We start from the raw sequence: 16171 nt of genomic DNA on the forward strand, positions 1-16171 counted from the left end.
AGGAAATAGACAATAGCTTTACAGGGTCATTGACCTCTGGAATGGGGAAAACATGGCTATTCAAAAAGGATGGCGGTAACTTATTTAAGAAATACGCTTCTGTGAGCATCTGGTACAAAGCGTCAGCTGCCTCCCACTTAAATGTTTTATAAAATTCGGCCCTGAGACCATCCGGCCCAAGCGTTTTGCACCAGAAAATTCGTCTATGGCATCTTCAAGCTCGCAGACGCTGACCAGCAATTCACGCAGTGCTCTCTTCGTATGTCTCTCACCCATCCATAGCCTCTGGGACAACGTACGCACAATAGCCGGTCTATATCTTTCACAGTCTATCACTTCAAGTTAGTTCATAATATCCCTTGTTTCTTGTACAAACTCACCCAGTTTCGCGCTTTCCTCCATTAAAAAATAATTCAATCGACCGGCGTAGCTCTTTTTTTTTCCTCCGATTTTTATAGCAGGGTGCTGCTCCTATCAATTGCGTCAATTTTTTTTTTTTGAAAAGTTCCCGCCTAGCTTACCACATTCTCTTCTCGTCTTCGAAAAAATTCCTAAATAAATAATCTAGGTGAGATTTAAAAACTTCATCCTTCATGAGGCTACTGTTCATTTCCCACAGCGACCATTCTCATTTCGAATTTTTAGAGCGCAGCTCCTAGGCGCCCGTTTCCGGCTTGAGCGGCGTCGCCGTCGACGTCGGCGTAACCGCGGGGGGTGGGGGGGGGGGGGGGGGGGGTCACGTGACCTCCCCCTTTTCCTCGAGATCACGTAACCCTCCCCTCCCCGAGGTCATGTGAGCCACCCCCCCCCCCACCCGAGGTCACGTGACCCCCCTGAGTACCCTTCCCTACGCCTCCTCAAGAGCTGCGCTCTAATTCGGCGTTACAGGGATTTGTAAACGGCTTTCCTTTTTTTTTAATTTTTTTTTACCGAGAGTCAGCATAACTAACGGATGGTCCCTAAATGAAAGAGCTTGAACGGAGTAATTGTCGCAGAGCGGGACAAGACTAAGCGAAACGTAAGCCCTGTCAGGTCGAGCATGACTAAGGCCCTGGAAATGTGTGAAATGAACACTACTTTTCGCGGTGACGTTTCCGACGTCCTCTAACGCATTTTCAGCGACAATGTCAATAAAAAAGAGCACTTGAGTCGCGAGCCCAGGTTTCATCTGCACGATCCTCTGGTGTGCACACGCAATTAAAATCTCCAAGAAAAATAACAACTGTTCCACATTTAAGGAACTTACTGAGACCCTCAAAGTTTCTGTATGTTCACACTCGTTATCCGGAGCATAGACATAAATAACGTGGCAATCTAGACCTCAAAAACAAAAAAATCGAAGAATACAAAACGACCAGACAACACAAAACCATGGCCGTCTCAACGACGGCTAGAGAGCAACGGAAAAACAAACAGCAACTCGCTGAAGTTCCAACAGCGTGTGAGGCACAAACATGGAAAAGAATCCGAAACGGTTGCACCATGCGGTCCGTCTGCTCTAGGCTTGCGACCTTTGTTTCCTGCAATGCCATGATGTTGATCTCGTTCTGGACTAATGGTCGACCAAGTTGATATTGCCACCGCCTCGCCGCAAGACAACCCTCCAGGAAAACGTATAAAACATACCCGCCGCTTCTACATTTCTGGTATGACACCAACATAATTTCTTGTTATTATACACGCAGCTTGTTTGGCTTGACGTTCTGCATAACTAGAGATACCGGCACTGCTATGCTCCACGTCTGTCTATACTGGCAGCCAGTTTGCTTGCCGATGTGATTTGGTGTGGCTGGTATGATATTGCGTCCGATGACGTAGACGACCATCATCTTTCCAACGCAACGTTTATAACTCAGAACCACCGGTATCACAAACTCATACATGCAGAAAGGCGACCGCCATCTTCCAACAGAAACGCCCAACGTCTACCACCGGTATCGTTACATATGCCATACATGTCGAAACGGAACATAGACCGACGTTGAGCTCCACACGAATTCCTCGGTCAACTCTTCACGGCGGCGTCTTGGGGCGACTGTCTCGAATAATGAGCACCGCAAGTATTCGACAGCCGCACCAGCCGTACTGCATAGAAAAGCCAATGTGCATGGCAACAAACTGATCGTCACACCAAGCCAAGGATACCGCGTCACCGGTCAACAGCAGCAAACGGCGCGTTGCTCGTACCGTGACTCGTACATGGCCAACTCGGCGTTTTTTCGTGGTTCCTCTCGTCGCAACCAGCTGCAGACGCACGATTCCTCAACCGATACCGGCGTCGGCTACAAGCGAAACGTAAAGCGGCCGCCCAGTGACTTCCGCTTCCGCTGCTCGGCTTTCCGTCCCAGCTCCCGTCGTCCGTCGTCACGGAGCAGATGGCGGAGAGTGCAGGACGTCGGCTCGTTCGTTCTACGGGACAGACGTTTGGCGGTCCGTATCTACTGCGACTCTGGTTCTCTACTCGACGGCGCCTCTCATAGTTCACCCACGTGTGGTCAGCCTGGGTTTGCGCAGCACGGCCGGCTCGCCTCGTCCGATCGCCGGACCGTCGACGACTTCTAAGTTCGGCCGGTAGGCCTAGGATCCGAAGGCGTCTGTCTTTCCGTGAAGCGCTAAGCGAATCTCGTACGCTTTTCTTTCTACATTTATAATAATTTAGGTGCGCTTCAGTGTAAGCATGCCTGCCAAGTGTTTTTGAAAATTTTCAGCTAGAATAAATGTACTTCATCACGGTTTGTCATTTACCGAAATTGTAAATCGAGTCAATGAACGAGGAGCCATGCTTGAAAACAATGTATGCACGATGTGGCTGCTTAAAAAAAAAAGACAAGACCGGTTACGGTTGGATGCGAGGCTGGTCCCAATGCAATGTTAAGCACATAGAGCGCCTTTCTGAACGGCATGTAAGCAATATAGCGATTAAAAAGACTAGCGACAACGAGAAGCTACGAGTGCCGGCGCCGCGCGACGAGGATTTCTCACTCTCGCTACTTGCGCCGCTCGGTTCTTCGGCTTCTAGAAAGCGTCGCTCATCGCCTTGGTCTCTCGCACTAATCGCTTTCATAATGTGTGTCTCGTCGCGCGGCTCAATAGCGTGTTTATTCAAATATAAGTTGACCTTTTTTTTTTGAATTCATGACCAAAGAATTTCGACCTACATTTGCGACCAAATTTTGCGACCCTACCGGAGGCTATCGATCACCGAGCCGGCGTTGCCGTAGAGCCGCGCCGCTTATTGTTTCAAAAAGCTTTTGTTGCACGAAAATCACCGAAATGGCCCGCCTGCGGTGGCCGGTTCCTCTATCGCGCGCATCACTCGGGCCTCGCATTTCGCCATCGAGCCTCTAGCCACTAGCGTTGCCCTTGCTGGGCAACGGCGAAGGAGAGGAACGCGATGCGCAATGCAGTTTGCCCTCCATCCTCGCAAACAGGCACAAAAAAAAAAACTGAAGTTACTTTTGTTTGTTGCTTAAGGCGGCTCGGCCAACGCTCGTCTCGCGCGTTGCTCATGGCGACACGGCGGCTTTGCTTGCGTCTTTGTACTTTGTCTTTCGTCGCTTCGCACCTTCTTTCGTTTCTTCTTGTCGTCATTTTACAAAGGGTGTCAATGAAGTACTTTTGCGAATTTGCGAGGATGTCTACCAAGCCGACGAAGCTTCGTGCGACGATGACATGTCCAGAAGTTCTGACGGTGATTAAGTTTTTGTCATCGCCCCGTGATTTAGCTGAGGGTGATGTAAATAACGGTTTCTTTCCTTTTGCCCAAAATTTCCCCTGTTCTTAAAAATAAAAAAGGTAGACCTATATTTGAATTTTTTTTAATCTCGGTGGGTCCTATAAATAGGGTTCAATCTATTTTCGAGTAAATACGGTAACTTTAATTTTTATTTTTGGGTTAAGTCGGACGTAACTCAAATGACTGACAGTTACGTTGGGCACAACTTTAACCTTTATTTCGGGTTCCGTCGGACGTAACTTCAGACACTGCGTTACACTTAAGCAAAATAGGGGCTGATGGTTCATCATATAAACCAACCATTTGTGTTTAATTAAAACGCATCACTGGCCTAAAAATACTGCTGTCCAAGAGTCTATGCTATAGGAATGTAGTGCTTCAGATAAATTTGTTTATTTTTACTTTTAGTACCTGCCCCACCAGATACAACATATGGTGTTCCGGATCTCCTTCCAAGACCTCAGGCGGGTCGTCATCCAATCAAGGAGTCGGCGGCGTCTCATGGGCGTGTTACTGGTGCTTCTTACTGGGTGGTGCTACCGAGGGACAAGTGATCATGCTTGAGAAAGGCAAGTATGGCCGCCTTAAGTATACATATTGTTTTTACCTTTGCTCGAATCCACTTTTAAGAAATGCACAGTTCGCATGTGTGCACCTCTCAATGCTTCTACAGTCGCCTGTTATTATTTGAAGTGCTCCAACTCCGTCAGCGCTAGTTTCTCTAGATCATGCAAATGGGATGCAACGCTAAACCACATACGCTCTCGCAACAAATAGTGTTGTGCTGAAGCACTGTGAAATCTACTGTAGCTTTATAATGCAGCACAAAATAGTTGATGGCAAGTATAGCTAATTTTGTGACTCCGTTTTACCAAAAGCTCTGCCGAAACAAACTTGCCTCCTTGTACGTAGTGCAAAAGAACCTCGCGTGCCTAACCTGGAGAAGAGCATTTTTTTCATAGGACATTTTTTTCTCAAACCAATACCTTCAGCTTTCTTGAAATGTTAACATCATGTGACATACGGAAGAACAGTAAACACCTTAATGTTGGCGAACCTTTAATTTTCGCGGCCTTTAATATTGAGGAATTCAGTGGCTGCGATTATGTCCTCTGTGACCGATCCGAGAAGAAATAGGGGCCACAAAGATAAGGGGGTTTTACTGTACATCGGAGGGAAAGAGGAAGTCACTTTTGTTTGTATGCAAGAGTAAAACCAACAACAACAATCATGGTGTCGACACTTTGTGAGCCTGTGTCTATTGAATGATATCAATTTTGTTTTAGTTCCTTAAACATTGTTGCCTGTACATTGTGGGATGTCGTACTCAACACGAGCAGTGGTGTTCCCCTGAAGCATGCAGCATGGACGCGTGCCGCAGCACAACGTAGTTTATTTGCAGGTGGTACCGCAGTTTACGGATGGTTCGCACAATATGGGGGAATCACAATTCAATGTTCTACCTTGGTCGTAGACAAGATTCGCTCATTCTAAATCATTTTGTCTAGAAATCGGGGATTTGCGACGATTGTACCCGGATGTTTGGAAAGGCCAGGCAGGCCTTGTGAGCGGTTAGTTTTCTAGCCTCTCAGTCCTGAACCCACTCACGCACCACAAGTGTAGATGTTCCGATAGGTGGGAGCACTTATTTGGAAAATGGTGAATGGAAACTGTTATCTTTATTAGAATTCTGTATTATAGTCAAAGGTGGACCGCGTATTTGCAATACTTTTTCTCACTTAAAAAGTATGTCGTGCTAAAATTATGTAGTATAGCCGATGACAAAAAGAGAATGGCTGGGAGTGCTCCAGCACGTGCTTGTGCTTTTCACCCCGCTTTGGACAGACGTGCTCGCTCCAAGCTCATGAGGCGCTGAAACGTCATCGAAGGTAGCAGACGGCCTGGTGGTGGAGCAACGGAGACTTCTCCCTGCCTTTCTCATGCTGTCACTGAGCGTGTACTTCTATACTCTTACTTAGCTTAACCTGCACAGAGCTGAGTAGAATAGGCTTGGCGAGTGCGCTTACTGCATATGCATTTGTACAGCTGAGGCACTTTCTGAATCAAGAACATTGTGTATCTTACCTTCAGAAACACATACATTTTGGGGGTGCAAAAGAAATTCTAAGGCACATTTGTGTTTGTATTCTCCTATCATGCATGGACTCCTTCAACTTAATGCGGAGTCGACCCAGACTCTTGAAAAATTTAATGCCTGCCAGGTAATTGTTTTGCATTTAGTAATGTGGTCACTATTCAGTTAGGTATCCCAAGTGATTAGTCATTAGGTGCAGTCTCTCTGTAAGTCAGTCATGTTTAACATTCATAAAAATGCTTGTCAAATAACGGCACTGTCCGAGGACATGTACTTATCTCAAACAATCGCTGGGCACAAGATGGTCGTGTGGTTACAGGCAGCAAACATCCCGTTTGGAACGTTCTATTTTGCAATGTAGCTGCAGACTAGGTGACGGCCCCACTCACAAACGTCTATACTTTGCGCCTCTCTAAACCGGACCACTTTTGACACTACAAACCATTCCAGCAAAAACAGCATGAAACATGATCATAAGCTCGACGTACCAAGACGTCCAACTAGAAGGTCACATGGCTTGCTTTGTGCACTGAATTTGCAAGGATGTCTTGAAGCTTCTGTCATGGTTAACTTTAAGCTGAGATAGCTTGGAATAACGCTCTCGGTTTTTAGTATTGCCCGGCATGCTTAACAATTTGTTGATATAGTGCTGCATTGAAAAGTCTATGGATGCATGACTGTATCACCTTACGAATGCCTACTACCAATTAAACTCTTCGTTCTGCAGAGAAATGAAATACACTTTGCTTCCAATTGCACCTACTTCTGTAACTTCGTGATATGAAGCACCTTATGGCTGCAAGCTCTGACCGATCTTGTTCTGTGGTCTGCGCAGGCCCATTGCAAGGAGTCGCTCCGAGGGCCTCACCAGAGTTTCCTGCCCGTGGTCGTTCTGTCGTTCTAAATTTTTTGTTGTAGGTATGCATCCTTTCTGTCTTTTCCTTAATTGTACTCGAACGTCTTTTTTTCATTGCCGCCGATTTTCCTCAAATTCGGTTAAGCACACAAATGGACGCTGTACAACTGTATCTCACGTATTTCCTTCAAGGTAACTTTTCTTTGCCAAAGCTGCAGATTTTTTTTTAATGTAGGTTAGACTTTTTTTATTTACAAATTTATGTGAGTTTCCATGGGCAACACTAAAACGTTATGACAGGGGTGAGGACAAGTTCACTGCACTAACTTGTTCTCCACTGATTGCAAGAAATTTCGTTAATGTCGTGAAACCTCCTTCCATCGCTTGCTTTGCAGCATGAAAAAAAATTATACATAGGACATACACTGTTTTTTAGAGTGCTTGCTCATTCTGCAGGTCTGCCTGCCATAGATGTCGTGCAACTGGAGAGTAGGCAAATGCGATTGTTGGTTTTGCCATTTCTTTTTTCTTAGCCGTTGTTTTAATAGTTCTTGTAAATTTAGAGATTTTCCTAAAAAGCAAGCCGGGAAGAATATTTAGTTTGATTACGCAGCTGAAAATAATGATTTAGTACCCTTTTGTCAGAAAAATAGATACTGTGTGCCGCTGTTTGTGTCAAGCCAAGATCCACGCTTTTTTGGCCTTTTGCTCAGAGTAGTACCCATTTTTATTCGTTAGCCTCTTGATGCGCCAACTAAACTCTTTCAATGCAGACACCTGCCTTCTGCTGGTACACTTTACCTTCATGTTCAGCGAGTGTATGAACTGGAGTTGTATCGCCAGTCGACACTCGCTGAGCACGAGGGTAGGAAAATATTTCCTTGCAGCAGAGCCATATATGGGGAGAGTCTGGCAGTCTATGATTTCGCTGCCGTATCGTCTCCCTTCCGAGTGAGCTAATCAGCCTGCGGCACAGAGCGAGAGGCGTGAGCGCATGCGCGTGAACTCTAGGCTGCTCCTAGCTGAGCAGGGAGGGCCGCCATTTCCATTCATTCGCCCGGCATGGAATCGATATCCAAATTTCGGTTCTTTCCTTTTATTTGGCAGGCTCTGGCAATAAAATGATATAGTGTTATTCCTCGGTGGCTTAAAAAACCTAAAGAAAGAAGTTTCTTCATGTTTGAACGCAAAACTTTATTCAGCAAAAAAAAAAAAAGAAATAAGCCCATAGCAGACGACGCGTAGCCTCAACAGTGCTCCGTGCCGACAGCTTTGCGTCAAAATGGCGGTCGTCTCCTCTTTGCTTCTTTGCTCCCTTCTCTCTTTCTTTTCGGCGTTCTCTTCCTTCTCCTCCCCGGCGCCTTCGTCGCCACACCCACTGGCTAAACTCTCCCACTATACGGCTCTAAATAGCAGTAGTAGTTTTTTATAGTCTTTACAGTTGAATGTGAATATTTGACAGAAATCCCTTTAGGTTGGAGCGAAAGAGGGTTAAATGAATGCATTTGATCATTCGCCTTAATTCGGTACGCATCATTTTAAGGCCTACGTGGCCTTGTCCTGGGGGGTGACAATGACTAAAATAAAAGGATCTATGTGATGATCACGAAAGAATATTCTAGCCACTCTAATGTAGCCCTGCCAAGTACTCGATTCTGATTTCTTTTTATTTTCACCTACTCGGGTGCCTCAAGCTCTGGAGACCTTAGTGGCCACAAGCTTGGACTCAATCTTCTTCTGTGGTCTGGCCAGGACCATGGGGGAGGTAATCCCAGCAACAAGAGCATCGCATTATCTCCCTGCCTGTGACTTTCGATCAGCGTCACGACAGGGGAGTCCTCGTTCCACCAGGTGTTAGGTATGCCACTTGAAATAAACATTCTTCTTACCTATTAACAGAACAGCAAAAGCACTACTAAGCCTAAAATGAAAAGAAAAAAAAACATTCAAATCTTGGGTTGGATGGAGTTCCGATTACCAAAAGGAGTCTGCAGACTTGGTTAACATGTGAACTTAAAGCCCGCGGATGTAGGTTCGACGGTGTCACAGAAATAACTTCCCGCAGATCGCTTTGCTCGTGCTATACCCAAACACATTCTTAAAATAATCATTGTGTTACGTTTGTGTCACCAATCTTATGTACCTACCACATCCAGCAGTCGGGAGATGTGAAATATAAAAAAACAGGAACTTGCACATTGTCAGCTCTGCAAAGATTTATATAGTAAACAGAGCATAGCACGTTCAACTTAAGAAAACAATTCAGTGCAGTCCTATATTCATGGTTCACATATGTGTAATTGCTCTTCATAATGAAGTGAAAACTGCTTAAGTTGTGGCCTGCTACAGGCTTTCTATTAGTGTTAAAAAGTGCTATTGTGTTTTAAGCAGCTCGCACCAAATATTTTCTTGAAATACTTATGTTCATAGAAACTATTTTGTAGATGTTTGCAGACAGTCATGGTAAGACCAATCTTTAATGCCAAGTGGTCCACTTATTCAGAGTTGGTTGCGTCTGTAAATATTGTAGGTCGCAAATTAAATTTTTATGGAATGGAATGGGCACAATCTTCCGTAATGACTAGCTCTACATGGGGAACTCTATACGTTTACTACGGCAATATGGTTTCGCAAAACGAAGTATTTAGTTTATTCAACTCCTGCACTAACCTTGTCTCTAGAAACATTTTATATTCTTTACGATGCTGAGATAAGATTCTGGAAATAGTTTTTCTAGAATTACGCTAGATATCTCGAGTTCATCATTTTTTTTTCGCAAAGCATTCGAGAGAGCCAAACCCTGTAATGTACGGAGGGAACGCACAGAATGACGCGACTGACAGTTCAAAACCTTCGGCACTGTAACAGTATTAATGACATGTCACTTTTGGAATGCTCATTGTCGCAGATCAAACTGCTCTTTCCGTCTACACTCATTTTCGGTAGACTCATTCAGCGAACTCCCACCTGAGACTGCAGCGCTGGGTTCTGCGAAGTAATTTGAATGAATATAGACGCAACAGCTTTCTTTCAGCCTGCGTCTACCACTTATTTTTCGTACTGAATCTGCTAACTGTATTCATGACCATATCCATAATTGCATCCACATTCTACCTAATTTTTATTTTGTCATTTGAGTTTTCGACACTACTTTTTTCAGACATTTGTGCTTGTTCAGCCGTACTGAAGCTCATACATCTTGTCTTTCGCTATTACATCAATATATAAAACTGTTGATGCCGAGTGAGAATTCAAGGTACCGAATCTGTCGTGCGAGTTTAGTAAGAACCAGTGAAAAGCTTTACAAAGAAAATTTTGTTAAAGGGGGCTGTATGGGCATTACAATAGCACATGCCATGCTAAAAAAAATACAAATTCTTGTTAGATATGCAAGGATGACAGTGCTGTGCCGTTTCTGGTGTGTCACAAAAAAAATCGGTGCCATACAGTGTTGTTTATGGAAGATCAGACTGTCGAATTTGGAGCCTAGAATTGTTATTCAAGAATGTTCCTCACTACAAAATGTATTGAAAGATCTGAGCCACTGACTCATACATGACTATGTGGCGAACATTCATTTTCATGTGCGTTATAGTTAACAAGGTGTAGTCTGCATTGATTTATTGCAGTCATGCTGAAACTGGGGGGGGGGGGGGGGGGGTAGGCCGGTTTTCTTGAAATCCAAACATTTGAGAACGGACAAAAGGAAGGATCTGAGAACGGTATCTTAGATTCTCTTTTCTTTTTCTTATCTCTAATTTTCACTTTATTTCGCCTGGTGCATTTAGTTTTTTTTAGTGCAGCTCTTAGCACCCGTTTCCGCGTTCGCGGCGCCGCTGTCGGCGTAACCGCCCAACTAAACTTGGCAGGAAATTGAATTAATGTTGCGGTCATGTGACGTTAATATTTCCGCTAAGTCTAGCTGAGAAACGGAACTTTGTTGATGTATGATGTGACAGGATCATGTGACGTCATTTTCCCCGCTACTTTTAACAGGAAAACTGCATTTATGTTGAGGTCACGTGACATCAATTTCCGCGCTAAATTTAGTGGGAAAGTTAACCCGCTAAAGTTAGTGGGGAAATTGTCCCTCTAAAGTCAGGGAAATTTCCCGCTAAATGGGACGGAGCAGAAGAGGAGGAGGGGAGGGGGAGAAGAGCATACCCTCCCATCCTCCTCTTCGAGATCTGCGCTCTAATTTCGCATTACAGAGAATTGTAAACGTCTCATTTTTCATCTCATGTTTATTCAACCTTTATATTGCAGGTGCGCTCGCAGGGCAAAACTGGGTTGTGCTGATCCTCTACGCACAAGTTAGGAACTCCTGAGTGGCAAGAGTGGGAGTTTGGTCTGACAGCTCAAGGGACACCATTGTTCAGTATTGAATTTATAATTATCTTATTATGAGCAAAGTTAAGCTTTGCTGCATGCAATTCTTCTACAAATAAATACCTGCAACCAAATTTACCAGGTAACTACATTTTGCCTCTGCTCTTAGTGCTCTTGGAGGGCCTCGGATAAGAGCTGACTGGTGTTGGAACATCGTGCTTTTTTGAAACCACTCACTGATGTCGAGACTCGCTGATATCCAGCATTCCAATGAAAGGCTGGAGGTCCGCAAGTCCTCTTGAACGATACAAGTGGGAAAGGAACCATACAATCGTAACGTATTGGGGGACATTCTACAGGGTGTTTTTTTGTATGCTTTCCAGATTCTTTTTAAAAAGCCGTAAAAGCTACATTTACGCTGTCTGTGCACGTGAGTTATATGGCCAGGGCGGTATAGTATAAAAAGGCTAATTTGTAGTGATCAGTTCGCTTATTACAGAGAAGTGCCAGACTTTCAGAAACCTAGATGGAGGTTGATTCTAGCGTAGTTTTCTCCCACAAACCTGAATATATTGTTAGTTTTCCACAAAGATAAGTAAACGTGAGAAAACACACTAAAAAAATCCTAGCAGTAGTGACATCGTAAGAAGATCTTTCTGCCGCCAGGCGTGTGTCGCTTAAGGGCCTCGCGTCCAATCGCAAGTTTTCTAGGTATATTCTCCCGCACGGGCACCGGTCGTGGCATATTTTTCTGCCCTTTTAAAAATAGCATGTGTGTGCATAGCTTTGATAGGCGCTGAAGATGCGTGAGCAAAAATTTCGAAAGCTGCTTTTGTGACGTCACTATCCTGGGAAGTGCCTTCACAGCGCTTTAAAAATGATTCGATGCAGCCTCCATTCACCAAATTACCAAATAATTTTGATATTTGAGATTCTGAAGGTCAAATGAAGAAAATTTAAAAGTGTTTTCTCAAATACAAAAAAAACGGCTTCAGCTTTTCTTTAATTATAGTATGTTCCTGAAATTTTTAATCATTGAAAATACACCCGCGGTTCCAATTAGAAACTTGCTAAGCATCATCAAAACACACTAAATCAACTTTCTTTTTGAAGATATAAGACAAGAGCAGCATTTAACGGCGTTATAAAAAAATGGTCAATCTGAACGCTTTTTCAGACTTCGGTTTCTTACCAGAGCGCATATTTGCGCCTGCGGTCCTGCTGCCCAGTGGCCGCAGTGCGAAGCCGCCCCCTCGCCTCCCTCGTAGGATGGAGGGAAGCAAGGCGCACGTGTGTTGCGCGTCTAAGTCCCTGGGGAACAGGACCGTGGATGCAGAGATGCGCTCCAATAAGAAGCTGAAACCTAGCAACTAGTCCAAATAAAGCGTTTTTACAGAATGCCTAAAATGCTACCCCTGCATTATATCCTTCTAAAAAGAGTTGATTTTGTGGCTTCCATGACTCAGCAAGTTTCTAATTGAAACCATATGTTCATTTTCACTAATTAAAAGTTAATTAACAAATTGCATTTAATTATCTGACTGATCGTTACGACTTGGTCCCTATACTACGTACGCCTAGTCGTATAACTCGCCTGCACAAACCGCATTATTTAGCTTACACGACCTTACTAAACAAATTTGTAAAGCTTAAAAAAAATTGCCCTGTACAACAGTGAAAAGGCAATACCAACATGTTGGAGCCATATGGCTCCACCATGCTGTTATAGCCTTTTCGCTGGTATAGGATGTCCCATATTACGTTGTGCACGTATGCTTCTGCCCGCCTTCATTCTTCCGCAATAAGCCGCTACGCTGGTAGAGGATGTCCCATAATACGACACGCTTGTTTGGTTCCACCCGCCCGTATCGTTCCGCCTTAATCCACTATACTGTAGCCGCCTCTTCGCTGGTATAGGATGTCCCATATTACGGTGTCGCTTTTATGAGGTTTTTCCATCTTCTTTCCATCATCGAGATTTTCCAAGAGGGAACGGACGTTGATTGTGGCGACACGTTAAGGAACTTCTAGCATCGCCACCATTCAGAGAGAGAGGGACCTCCTTTGTTTCTCTAACCATTTGTTTGGCGTGGCCATTCAATGCAGGTGGTAAGGTGCCACTGCCACGTGTCAAATTTGGTTGCGGCTTGTGAATTCCTTGAGTTCGGCCGAAATCGAAGGCTGTGCCGTTATCACTTAAAATGACGTCTGGCAGTCCGTGTGTGGCAAACAACATGCTCAGTTTCGAAGCGACGACTGGGGAAGACAGAGTTCAGAATAAGTTCCTAGAGCCATTTCGAGAATGAATCGACCACGACAAAAAAGATCTTTCCTTTGAAAGGTACAACGAATTCAATGTGTTAACGAGACCAGGGGTGCTGAGTTGTCTCCCGGAGGCGTACTGGTGCCCGCGGCATTGACGATGTGTTCCTGGCGTGCAGAGCAACTTGCAGCCCTTTCTTGGACGTCATGGTCGATGCCAGGCCACCAGATTGCAATTTGTGCTACTGACTTCATCCTAAAATGTCTGGGTGGGCTGTGTGCAGAATGTCAAATACGGTGAATGTGCCACTTTGGGTATCACCAGTCTACTTCCCCACGTGATGCATCCCTTGGAAGTGTATAGTTACATTTTTCTTCTCACGAAGGGTTTAAACTCGTCAGGTTGTTTGTCATCTGGCCACCCGTGCATGATCCAACGCTGGACGTGTGCACGCACGGAATCTTTTTTCGTGAATGCCGCAATTGTATCAGAGTTCCAAAGCTGTTCAGGGGTGGTCCCTAGCATTCATACGCCTGCGACCGGAAAGCCCTCGAACTCAGTCTCAGGTATAGGCAGTCGGCTGAGTGCATCAGCGTTTCCTATCTCGCTTCCCGGACGGTACTGCAGATTGTAGTGGTGTGCGGCTAGGATTAGGCTCCATCTGAGAACTCTGGGTGACACCGTGGCTGAGATTTCCTTGCGCGGACGCAGCAATCCAAGCAGGGGCTTATGATCTTTGATGACGGTCACTGCTAGGTCATAAATGTAATGCTGAAACTTTTTTACACCATATATATTCACCAGGGCCTCATTATTTGTCTGCGAGTAATTTCGCTCAGCCTTGTTTAGGGTTCTGGACGCGTAAGGTATTGGTGACTCTGACCAGTGCCAATCACTTCACTCAGGACGGCTCCCAGATCATAAGGTGACGCATCGCAGGTCAAGAGCAAAGGCTCATTGACATCAAAGTGTGCCAGAACCGCCGTTGACTTCAGCACTTCTTGGCCCCACGATAAGCTTTTACTTCGTTGACGATCCATGTCCAGCTCGCTCCCTTGTCAAGCAGTCGGTGTAAAGGCTACAAGGCGTGGGCACCTCCCTTGAAGGAACGATTGTAGAAGATAAGCAAGCCCAGAAATTAGTGTCGTTCCTGCTTGTTCTTTGGCTCGGAAGCTTCATGTATAGCCTTGAATTTGTCTTCAGTTGGTCGCACTCCGTCTTTGTCAATCTTGAACCCCAATAACGCGACCTGTGTAACGTTGAACGCGCATTTTATCTCGTTAAGGCGTAATCCGTCTTCTTTAAATCACTGTAGGACAGTTCGTACAGTTCGTAGTCGTCTGTCATGCTGTTGCTTCGACTCTCTGACGATTAGGATGTTATCTAAAAAGGTGAGTACAACTTCAATTCCGGCAAGTAGCTCTTCCGTGTAGCACTGGAAGATCGCTACGACGACGGATACGGGAAATAGAAGACCGTTAACCTTGAAAAGTCCCGTGTGCATCAAGATGGTGAAAAGCATTGCTCACTCGTCATTGAAGGTTAATTGTTCGTAGGCCTGTGCGAGGTCAAGTTCTGTAAAGTGACAAGAAGCAGCTAAGTTGCTCAGGAGTAGCTCTGGCGTGGGCATTGGGTAAAAAACCCGCTTGACTGCCTCATTAACGTTACTTTTATAGTCACCGCAAATGCGCGATTCCCCAATTTTGTTGAGGACTGGTACTATCGGTGTAGCCCAATTGGAGTTTTTACACGTTCATGGATTCGCTGCTGGACCAACTTTTCTATTTTTTGCTCTACCTTGGGGCGCATGGCGTAGGGAACATGCCTTGCTTTGCAAAACTTTGGTGACACAGTTGTGTCGACCTCCACACTAATGGATGGTCCCCGGCTCTTTCCCAGGCCAGCGTCGAAGACTTCCTTGAACTCATCCAGGAATCGGCTTACCTGCTGGGGGTTCCTGAGCCAATGGACACAGGTGAGATCAATTCCTAAAGGCTTAAAGCTGTTTCATTCAAGAAGGCTTCCAATCTGTCCCTTGACCACTAGGAGTGGTAGAGTCGCACACTTTTCTTGACGTGTACTTTGCCAAGGACGGTGACAGGTTCTTTTGGGTAGGTTTTCAGCGCAACAGACGATGGTTGTAGCCTTTGCTTCGGAATGCAAAGTCATGTCTTTGTTCGTTTTCTGATAAGAAAGAATATTCACGCAGAGTCAACTTCCATCGGCGTTAACATTTAATTTATTATGGTGTCTACTAGATGGAAGGTTCATTAGACGAGAGATTATGCAGCTCCTACGTGTTGGTGGTCTCGACGCCTTGGAGATCAGCTTGAGCCTTCCCTCGTCTTGCTCTTAAGGGACTTTTCTTGGCCTTTTTATGGAGACAGGCTCTAACCCTATGCCCCTTACCGCCACAAAACAGGCATGTGGCGTTTTTGAAGTGGCAGTCTTGTGGAGGATGTGCCCTGTTTCATCGGTAACACGAGGAAGTCACTTGCGTGGTTTTAGGCTTCGCCTAATGTTGTTTAGGCGTTGAAGGTCTAGGTCCACCTTTAGCCACACTGCGTACTTCGCTGACATCCTTGGGCGTAGTCCGAATCTCCACAGCATTGTCATTCACACATTCCGCAGCGACAGCATAATATTCCGCCTGAGTCAAGGTAAGCTCGGCTTCGCTCAGCAGACGTCGTTGCTAGGCCTCATCTTGGAGTTCACAGACAATCTGGTCACGCAAACTGCTGTACAGGGCGTCTCCGAAATTACAGGTAACTGCTATACGGCTAAGGTCCGCGATGAATACAGCCATGACCTCGTCGCTATGCTGTGCTCGCTTGTGGAATTTGATGCGTGTCACGATATCCGAAGGTTTTGGTGAAAAGTTGTTTCCCGGCT

The sequence above is a fragment of the Ixodes scapularis genome, unplaced genomic scaffold (assembly GCF_016920785.2).
Source record: "Ixodes scapularis isolate PalLabHiFi unplaced genomic scaffold, ASM1692078v2 PGA_scaffold12__126_contigs__length_90152505, whole genome shotgun sequence".
In the NCBI taxonomy this organism is placed as follows: domain Eukaryota; kingdom Metazoa; phylum Arthropoda; class Arachnida; order Ixodida; family Ixodidae; genus Ixodes; species Ixodes scapularis.